The sequence below is a fragment of the Saimiri boliviensis genome, chromosome 1 (assembly GCF_048565385.1).
Source record: "Saimiri boliviensis isolate mSaiBol1 chromosome 1, mSaiBol1.pri, whole genome shotgun sequence".
NCBI classification, from domain to species: Eukaryota; Metazoa; Chordata; class Mammalia; order Primates; family Cebidae; genus Saimiri; species Saimiri boliviensis.
This window is the reverse complement of record NC_133449.1, coordinates 67,630,457-67,639,591: the sequence shown is the minus strand read 5'-3', so window position 1 is coordinate 67,639,591 and position 9,135 is coordinate 67,630,457. Positions and strand designations below refer to the sequence as shown.

General features: G+C 45.2%; 1 pseudogene; it reads left to right on the top strand.

Moving 5' to 3' along the window:
- The first annotated feature begins 6,582 nt into the window (after nt 1–6,582).
- Nucleotides 6,583–8,600, top strand: LOC101045633 (mitochondrial disaggregase pseudogene; annotated as a pseudogene).
- Nucleotides 8,601–9,135: the final 535 nt, after the last annotated feature.

Below are 9,135 nucleotides of genomic sequence, written 5' to 3'. Positions count from 1 at the left end.
AAGCACCTGACATACATGTGTAATTTTATTATAAAGGAAGATATACAAATGGGGATAAATGAACTCATTTACTACCTCGTTTGAGCATTGAACTTTACAGGGCATGTGTCTTTTTGTACTAATGACTGTCATCTGTTAAACACAGGTTTTGGAATGTTCTGGTTTGTGTATTTCTGCAAAGTTCTGGAATGTGGCTCTGATAGGCTTCCTAAAGAAAGACCCCGATCCTGTCTCTGACAAGGACATTTAATAAGTATTCACCAAACTACCTACTGAGGATCTCAGTTCTCAGTGGAGATTAAAGGTTAAGTAGGTGTTTTTCCAGGCTCTATGTACAATTTAAATTTCAGCTGTTATTTATTTCACACTGATTAATTTAGAAGTTGTTAGAAGCAAACATGGAGTCATGCATATTTCCATCCTCAAAAGGAAAAATAAAATATCTGCAGACGTTGAGGGGCCTTCGGGGTCCTGGCACCCTGCCCGTTCCATCTCCCCTGTGGAGGCATTTGGCTTATGATCTTGCAGGGACTGTTCGTCTCCTAAGTCCTGCTCTACCTGTTTCTCAGTGTCTTAGTTCTTGTTTTTAGTAGAGAATATACTTTATTTTTTCCTCTTCAAAGATTTTGTATGTGTGGCTATGAAGGAGCAATTCATGTTCGTTGTAAAAAACATGCCAAGTGCAGAATAGTATAAAGAAGCTGCAGCAAAAAACCCCCCTCATAAATCTTAGTACCTACTGGCAACCCCTATTCTTATTTTGCCTGATTTCTTTCCATTAGATTTTCTTTGTTTTTGGCATCATTGAACAACACTGTATTTTTTATTTTTATTTTTTTGAGATGGAGTCTCACTGCCACCGAGGCTGGGGTGCAGTTTGGCACAATCTTGGCTCGCTGCAACCTCTACCTCCCGGGTTCAAGTGATTTTCCTGCCTCGGTCTCCCAAAGTGCTGGGATTACAGCTATGAGCCACCATGCCCGGCCACACTGTATTTTTATTTTATTTTATTTCTTTCGAGACAGAGTTTTGCTCTTTTGGACCAGGTTGGAGTGCAATGGTTTGATCTCAGCTCAACTGCAACCTCCACCTCCCAGGTTCAAGTGATTCTCCTGCATCAGCCTCCCAAGTAGCTGGGATTATAGGCGTACACCACCACCTCCAGCTTGTTTTGTATTTTTAGTAGAGAAGGGGTTTCACTCTGTTGGCCATGCTGGTCTCGAACTCCTGACCTCAGGTGATCCACCTGCCTCAGCCTCCCAAAGTGCTGGGATTACAGATATGAGCCACCGCGCCCAGCCACACACTGTTTTTTTCAATATTGCATCTTGTTTTCTTCACTTGACATTCTTTCTTCAGCAGTCTTATTATCATTCAAGCAAAATGCTCTGCAAACCCACTTTAAATGTCTGACTGTCATTCTCTCCTGCACATTAATGGATAATTTTTCAAAGGTAAAATTGTGATTTTCATATCAATATAAAAGTAACATGTCAAAGATTTTACTTAGATGATTAATTAATGAGGAAACCAATAATTTACTACAACTGGTTCAAAAGGAAGAATTTAAAGAGCTAAAGATATATAGATAATAAGGAATGCTGAAATAAATTTACAAGTACAGTTGATGCAAAACTGGACTCCCTAGAGAGCAACAATCAATTACACCCCACGGGATACAATCTATTTGCATTTCTATGGATACAGGGAATTTGCAGTTATTTCTAGTTTTCTGCAACTTGCATAATTGTAAAATAGCTTAAAGACAAAGAAAAGTAGTTATAACCCGTCATCTTTTTTGGCCATGTGAATGTCTTTTACAGTTTTTCTTGGTAAGATGTCATATGATTTTACGTGGATGTTAGGATTGCACGTGTCGTGTCCCTACATGAATGTGTGTGCCACAGGATGCTTGGCTTTCTACCCATCTGAGTGAGAGGTAGTAAGTCATTGAACCTCACAGGGCACACAGGCCCTCATCTGTAGCGTGAGGATGGTTATATGGTCCCTAAATGCCTTTCCTGAAGCTCTGACGTCCACAATCCCCTAAATACCTCTAGGCAAAGGTCTGCCTGGGGACATGGCTGCTGCTTTGTCTCTCTACTCTTATCATTCCTTTTAGCAAGATTATACAGGTAGGATATTAGTACTATATTTGAATTTAAGCCAAGAGTATAATAAGATAAAAATCTATGTTAAAATTATATTTCAAGGCTGGGTACCGTGGCTCATGCCTGTAATCCCAGCACTTTAGGAGGCTGAAGCTAGTGGATCACCTGAGGTCAGGAGTTCGAAACCAGGTTGGCCAACATGATGAAACCCCGACTCCGCTAAAGATACAAAAATCAGCCAGATGTGGTGGCAGGTGCCTGTGGTCCCAGTTATTCAGCAGGCTGAGGCATGAGAATCGCTTGAACCTGGCAGTTGGAGATTGCAGTGAGCCGAGATTGCACCACTGCATTCCAGCCTGGACAACAGAGCAAGATTCTGGCCAAAAAAAGAAAAAAAATTAGTTTTCCAAAACTCTTCCAGATGCTAGGGAGATGAAGTGAGCCAACTCAGAGCCTTCTGGGGACTGCATAAGAAACGTTCCTAAAGCCACGAGAGACCACTGCCCATCCCATTGGTTCTAATGGATCCACAGAGGTCCTTCCAAGGATGAGAGTAGCCCCCATTAAGGACACAGGAAGGATCTTTTCATGTCTGGTTGACTGTGGGCCTTGCTACTAAGCCCTTGGATTCAGTGAGATGAAAAGCAACAAATAGTAAGTGTCAGGCTGCAATAACTAAGGATCTTAGTACTCTGCCACTAATATTGCTTTTACTTTCTCTTGTTTAAATTTGGAAATTTTGAATTTTTCAACAAATATTACTTGGGGAGGTATTTACTTATTTTTTTTTTATTTTATTTATTTATTTATTTTTTTTTGAGACGGAGTTTCGCTCTTGTTACCCAGGCTGGAGTGCAATGGCGCGATCTCGGCTCACCGCAACCTCCGCCTCCTGGGTTCAAGCAATTCTCCTGCCCCAGCCTCCCGAGTAGCTGGGATTACAGGCACGCACCACCATGCCCAGCTAATTTTTTGTATTTTTAGTAGAGACGGGGTTTCACCATGTTGACCAGGATGGTCTCGATCTCTCGACCTTGTGATCCACCCGCCTCGGCCTCCCAAAGTGCTGGGATTACAGGCTTGAGCCACCGCGCCCGGCCGGTATTTACTTATTTTTATTGTGGTGAGATACACATAACATAAAACTTACCACTTTACATCAGACAACTCAGAGGCAATTAGCACATTCGCAGTGTTGCGCAACCATCACCGATAACTAGTTCCGAAACATTCCCATCTCCCAAAAGAGAACTTCATGCTTATTCGGCAGTTACTTTTCATTCTCCACTCCCCTAATCTCCTAGCAACCATGAATCTATTTCCTGTCTCTATGAATTTGCCTATTCTGGATTCAAATTTAATATCAGTGGAATCATAGAATATCTGTCCTTTTGTGTCTGGCTTCTTTCACTTAGCATAATATTTTCTAGGTTCATTCATGTTGTAGCATGTATCAGTACCTCATTCCTCTTTATGGTCAAATAATATTTCCCTCAGTGAATAGTGACAGTTTGACTTCCTCCTCACACATTTGGATACCCTTTTCTTTCTTTCTTTTGGCACATTGCTCTGGCTAGGACTTCCAGTGCTATGTTGAATAGGAGTGGTGAGAGTGGGCCTCCTTGTCTTGTTCGGTTCTCGGGGTGAATGCTTTCAACTTTTCCTACAGCATAATGTTGGCTGTGGGTTTGTCACAGATGGCTTTTATGACCTTAAGTTATGCCCCTTCTATCCCCATTTTGTTGAGGGTTTTAGTTGTAAAGAGATGCTAGATTTTGTCAAAGGTTTTTTCTGCATCTACTGAGATGATCGTGTGATTTTTCTTTTAAATTCTGTTTATGTGGTGTATCGCATTTCTGGACTGGCATATGTTAAATCATGCCTGTATCCCTGGTATGAAACCCACTTGATCATGGTGGATTATCGTTGTGATATGTTATTGGATTCAGTTAGCTAGTATTTTGTTGAGGATTTTTGCATCTATGTTTGTACCTTTTTTTTTTTGAGACAGAGTCTTGCTCTGTTGCCCAGGCTGGAGTACAGGTGTGCAATCTCGGCTCACTGCAACCTTCATCTCCCAGGTTCAAGTGATTCTCCTGCCTCAGCCTCCAGAGTAGCTGAGATTACGGGCAGGCAGCATCACACCCAGCTAATTTTTGTATTTTTAGTAGAGACGGGGTTTCGCCATGTTGGTCAGACTGGTCTTGAACTCCTGAGCTCAAGTGATCCTCCCTCCTTGGCTTCCCAAAGTGCTGGGATTACATGTGTGAGCCACTTTCCCTGGCCTTTACCATCATTTTAAGGCTAGAAAGTCCTTGCTAAGCCAAAGGTTTGTAATTCTCTTCTAACTTTCCCCTCCCACATGTATTAGTCAGGCTTTACTGGAGAAACAGAACAGGATGTGTACACCTGGAAAGATTTATTATAAGGAATTGGCTCATATGACTATGGAGGCAGAGGTTGCAGTGAACCTCATGGCCCAATGTCTTGAAGAAGCTGGTCATTTTCCCTCTACAGAAAAGAAAAAAAGAAAATAAATTTAATCTCTGGCAGGGTCCCACTCAACTAGGGCACATCACATGAAAACAACTAGAGAATATGATACAGTATGATCAGGGATTCGATTTTGTTTGTTCCAGCAAAGTTGGGATTAGGATGGGCTATGTTTTGGTGGCCACATCATGGACCAAGAGGGTCTGCATTTTTGTCTCTCTCTTTTTTTTTTTTTTTTTTTTTTAGACGGAGTTTAGCTCTTGTTACCCAGGCTGGAGTGCAATGGCGTGATCTCGGCTCACCGCAACCTCCGCCTCCTGGGTTCAGGCAATTCTCCTGCCTCAGCCTCCTGAGTAGCTGGGATTACAGGCACGCGCGACCATGCCCAGCTAATTTTTTGTATTTTTAGTAGAGACGGAGTTTCACCATGTAGACCAGGATGGTCTCGATCTCTTGACCTCGTGATCCACCCGCCTCGGCCTCCCAAAGTGCTGGGATTACAGGCTTGAGCCACCGCTCTCGGCTGGGTCTGCATATTTCAATGGAAGTAAGATTTGTCCTGGGAAAGCAGATAGTGGCAGTCTAAGAGGAGCATTTGAAGTCAAGTGGAAAGTAAATTTGATGGGTGAAAGTTGTAGCCTTAGAACTTGTTAGGGAGTCAGGCAAGTTATCAGGTGACTTGTCTCCATTTCTGGATCTGTAAAATGGATACTTTTCCACCTCTCTTCAGGAGGAGGGGGTGCCACGTGGAGAACCGAGAGAGTATTTGCTACATGTTTGGAGTTCTTTAAAGAAAAACCAAAGGGCACTACAAGGCATTTATTCATTAAATATGAAAACCTTTCATCCCCCATCCCACCTCCAAGCTGGAGACCTTGGTTATAAAGAACTAATGTAATAACTGTTGCAATATGTTTTTCCTGGTTTGTTTCTTATTCCTTTGGAGTAAGTGGCACGGACATTTAGACTTCAACTGAAGGCATTGATTGGAAGGGTTTCTCCCAGAGCTGGCCCACTGGGAAACCAGGTAATCTGAGCTGGAGAAAAAAAAAGCAAAAACCCACAGCCTGTTAGCACACACAACACAAGGCTTTTAACTCAGATCAGAGTTCAGCTGGGCTTTCCATGTGAGCTGGGGGCTGGAGGCAGTTGAGTTCGGTTGGAAAGGGGGTGGTGGGCATGTGCTTGCTTTTCCTCAGAGTCAAGAGTCTGCTGAGCTGGGAGACCAGGGAGGGAGGGAAATTTGCCAAAATGGGAAAGGAGAAGCTAGAGATGAGAGGAATGTGTTAGGAATGTGCTGGAGATTATCAGAAGCCGAAGCTTCCCTTCATGGAAACCTGGCTGTTGGGTGATTGATGTTTTTCCGAACTCCTAACTCCTGTGATTCAGGACTGTGGCTTTAGTAATTATCAAAGTACTACTTTGCCCTTGTGCATAAATGGCCAATTACCTCGAGCTGTCAGAAGGACTCAGAAGTCTCAAATAAGGATCAGTTCCGCAAAGTCAAGGAATGGACTAACCCAATTTTGAAAAGTTCCAGGCATAGATTTGGAGACAGCATGTCTTTGTGTGGGTGTGTAGACATGTATGCAGGTGAGGAATGGAGCCTCCATTTATGATTTTTTTTTTTTGAGACAGGGTCTTGCTCTTGTCACCCAGACTGGAGTGCAGTGGAACGATCACAGCTCACTGCAGCCTCGACCTCCCAGGCTCAAGCGGATCCTCCTACCTCAGCCTCCCAAGTAGCTGGGACTACAGGTGTGTACCATTAAGCCCAGATAATTTTGCATTTTTTGTAGAGATGAAGTTTTGCTATGTTTCTCAGGTTGGTCTTGAACTCCTGGGCTCAAACAATCTGCTCACCTTGGCCCCCCATTGTTGGAATTACAGATTAAAGGTGTGAGGCATCATGCCCAGCCTGGAACCTTAATTTTTTTTTTAAAGCCTGATTGAGGGAGTTATCGAAGCAGCTGTCACAATGCTGGGGTCCCTGGTGTTGAGGAGAAAAGCACTGGTAGCATGGCTACTCCTCTGGCTGCTCAGGTCCCCAATGCTCCAGGGCCATGGAGGTGCTATTGGCCGGAATGTGACCACTGGAGGTCTGGGGAGCTGCAGTGGGCTGAGGGCAGCTTCCGGGAGGTGCCCTGGAACATCGCTGGTCTTGCTCTCTGGATGTTGGGTGGCACCAGGGAGGATGCTTTGATACCAAATGCCTCATAGCTGCCGCTTAGAGAGAGCTTCCTGGCCCTGGAGAAATACTCCCAGGACAGGACAGCTGGAACTGGGTCCCCAACAGGGCCGGACTAGGCATGTGGGCCCTGACCACAGTGCTGGTGGTTCATTGCTACAGCAAGAGTCTGTCTAACAAGGATGCAGCCCTGATGGAAGCTGCATGTGCCAACAGTCTGCAAGAAGTCAGCAGGCTGTTGTCAGATATCAATGCAAGGTGCAGATATCAATGCAAGGCACAGACTTGGCTGGATAGCACTCACGGTGGCAGCCATCAATGGAAACAACAGTCTGGTACAGGTCCTGCGTGCTGCCTGGGCTGATCCAAACCTTGGAGACGATTTCAGCAGTGCTTACAAGACCGCCAAGGAACATTCTTTGGAAGTCCTGGTCACCCGAGAGGATGATTTCAACAACCGGCTGAACAACCGTACCAGTTTCAAGGGCTGCACAGCCCTGCACTATGCTGTGCTTGCCGATGACTGCTGCACTGCCAAGGAGCTGCTTGATGGAGGAGTCAATGCCCTGCAGAGCGGTGAAATGGAACACACACCCTTAGATTATGCCCAAGAAGGGGAAGTGACGAAGCTTCTGAGCACTTCTGAAGCCAAGTACCAAGAGAAGCAGCGGAAGCGTGAGGCTGAGGAGCGGCGCTGCTTCCCCCTGGAGCAGCGACTGAAGGAGCACATCACCGACCGGGAGAGTGCTATTGCCACAGTGGGTGTTGCGAGCCGGAGGGAGAATGGTTGGTACGAGGAAGAACACCCTCTTGGTCTTCCTCTTCTAGGGATCATCTGGAATAGGAAAAACAGCTGGTCAAGAAGACAGCCAAATATATGCACAAGGATGCTAAAAAGGGCTTCATCAGGCTTGGACATGTCTGAGTTCCAGGGGCAACACTAGGTGGCCAAGTTTATTGGGTCCCCACCAGGCTACGTCAGCCATGAGGAGGGTGGCCAGCTGACCCAGAAGTTGATGCTGTGCCCCAATGCTGTGGTGCTCTTTGATGAAGTAGACAAGGCCCATCCAGATGTGCTCACCATCATGCTGCAGCTGTTGGATGAGGGCCGGCTGACAGATGGAAAAAGGAAGACCATTGATTGCAAGGACGACGTCTTCATCATGACCTCCTGTGTGGCCGGTGACGAGATCACATAGCATGTGCTGCAGCTGAGGCGGGAAGCTTTGGAGATGAGCTGTAACCGTATTGCTGAAAACCTGGGGGATGTCCAGGTAAGTGACAAGATTGCCATCTCAAAGAACTTCAAGGAGAATGATTTGCCCTATCCTGAAAGCTCACTTCCAGAGGGATGAGTTTCTGGGACGGATCAATGAGATTGTTAGCTTCCTCCCTTCTGCCACTCGGAGCTCATCCAACTCATCAACAAGGAGCTAAACTTCTGGGCCAAAAGAGTCAAGCAAAGGCACAATGTCATGTTGCTCTGGGACCGTGAGGTGGCAGACATGCTGGTTGATGGCTACAATGTGCACAATGGTGCCCGCTCCATCAAACATGAGGTAGAGTGCCATGTGGTGAACCAGCTGGCAGCAGCCTACGAGCAGGACCTGCTGCCAGAGGCCTGCACTCTGCACACCACTGTAGAGGACTCAGACAAGCAGCTAAGCAAGAGCCCAGAACTGCCCTCACCCCAGGCTGAAAAGTGCATCCCCAAGCTGCGGCTGGAGATCATTGACAAGGACAGCAAGACTTGCAAACTGGACATTCAGGGACCACTGCAAACTGAGAAGGTATGCAACACCATCTAGCAGCCGCCTACCTGCCTATATGTACCCTCACCATCCAACAAAGGCCTCTCGGCTGTGGGGGAAAAAAAAAAAAAGCTTGACTGAGATATAATTAACATGCCATACATTTGTCCATTTAAATATACAATTTACTGCGCTTTAGTATGTGTGGAGTTGTGCAACCATCATCACAGGCAGTTTTAGAACATTTCTTTCCTTCCAAAAGAAACCTGCCACTCTTTAGCTATCACCCCGTCTTCTTTCCCAACCCCAGCCTTAAACAAGCACTGGTATACTTTCTACCTCTATAGATTTCTCTATTCCGGACTTTATGTGAATGGAATTACATAGTATGTGGACTTTGTGCCTAGTTTCTTTCACTTAGCATGCTTCCAGGGTTCATGTGTGTTGTAGCATCTATCATCACTTCAATCCTTTTTATGACTATTACTCCATTGTATGTGTATGCTACGTTTTGTTTATCCATTCTTCAGTTGATGGACATTCGGGTTGCTTCCATCTTTTGGCTATAATGAATAATGCTGCTATAAACATC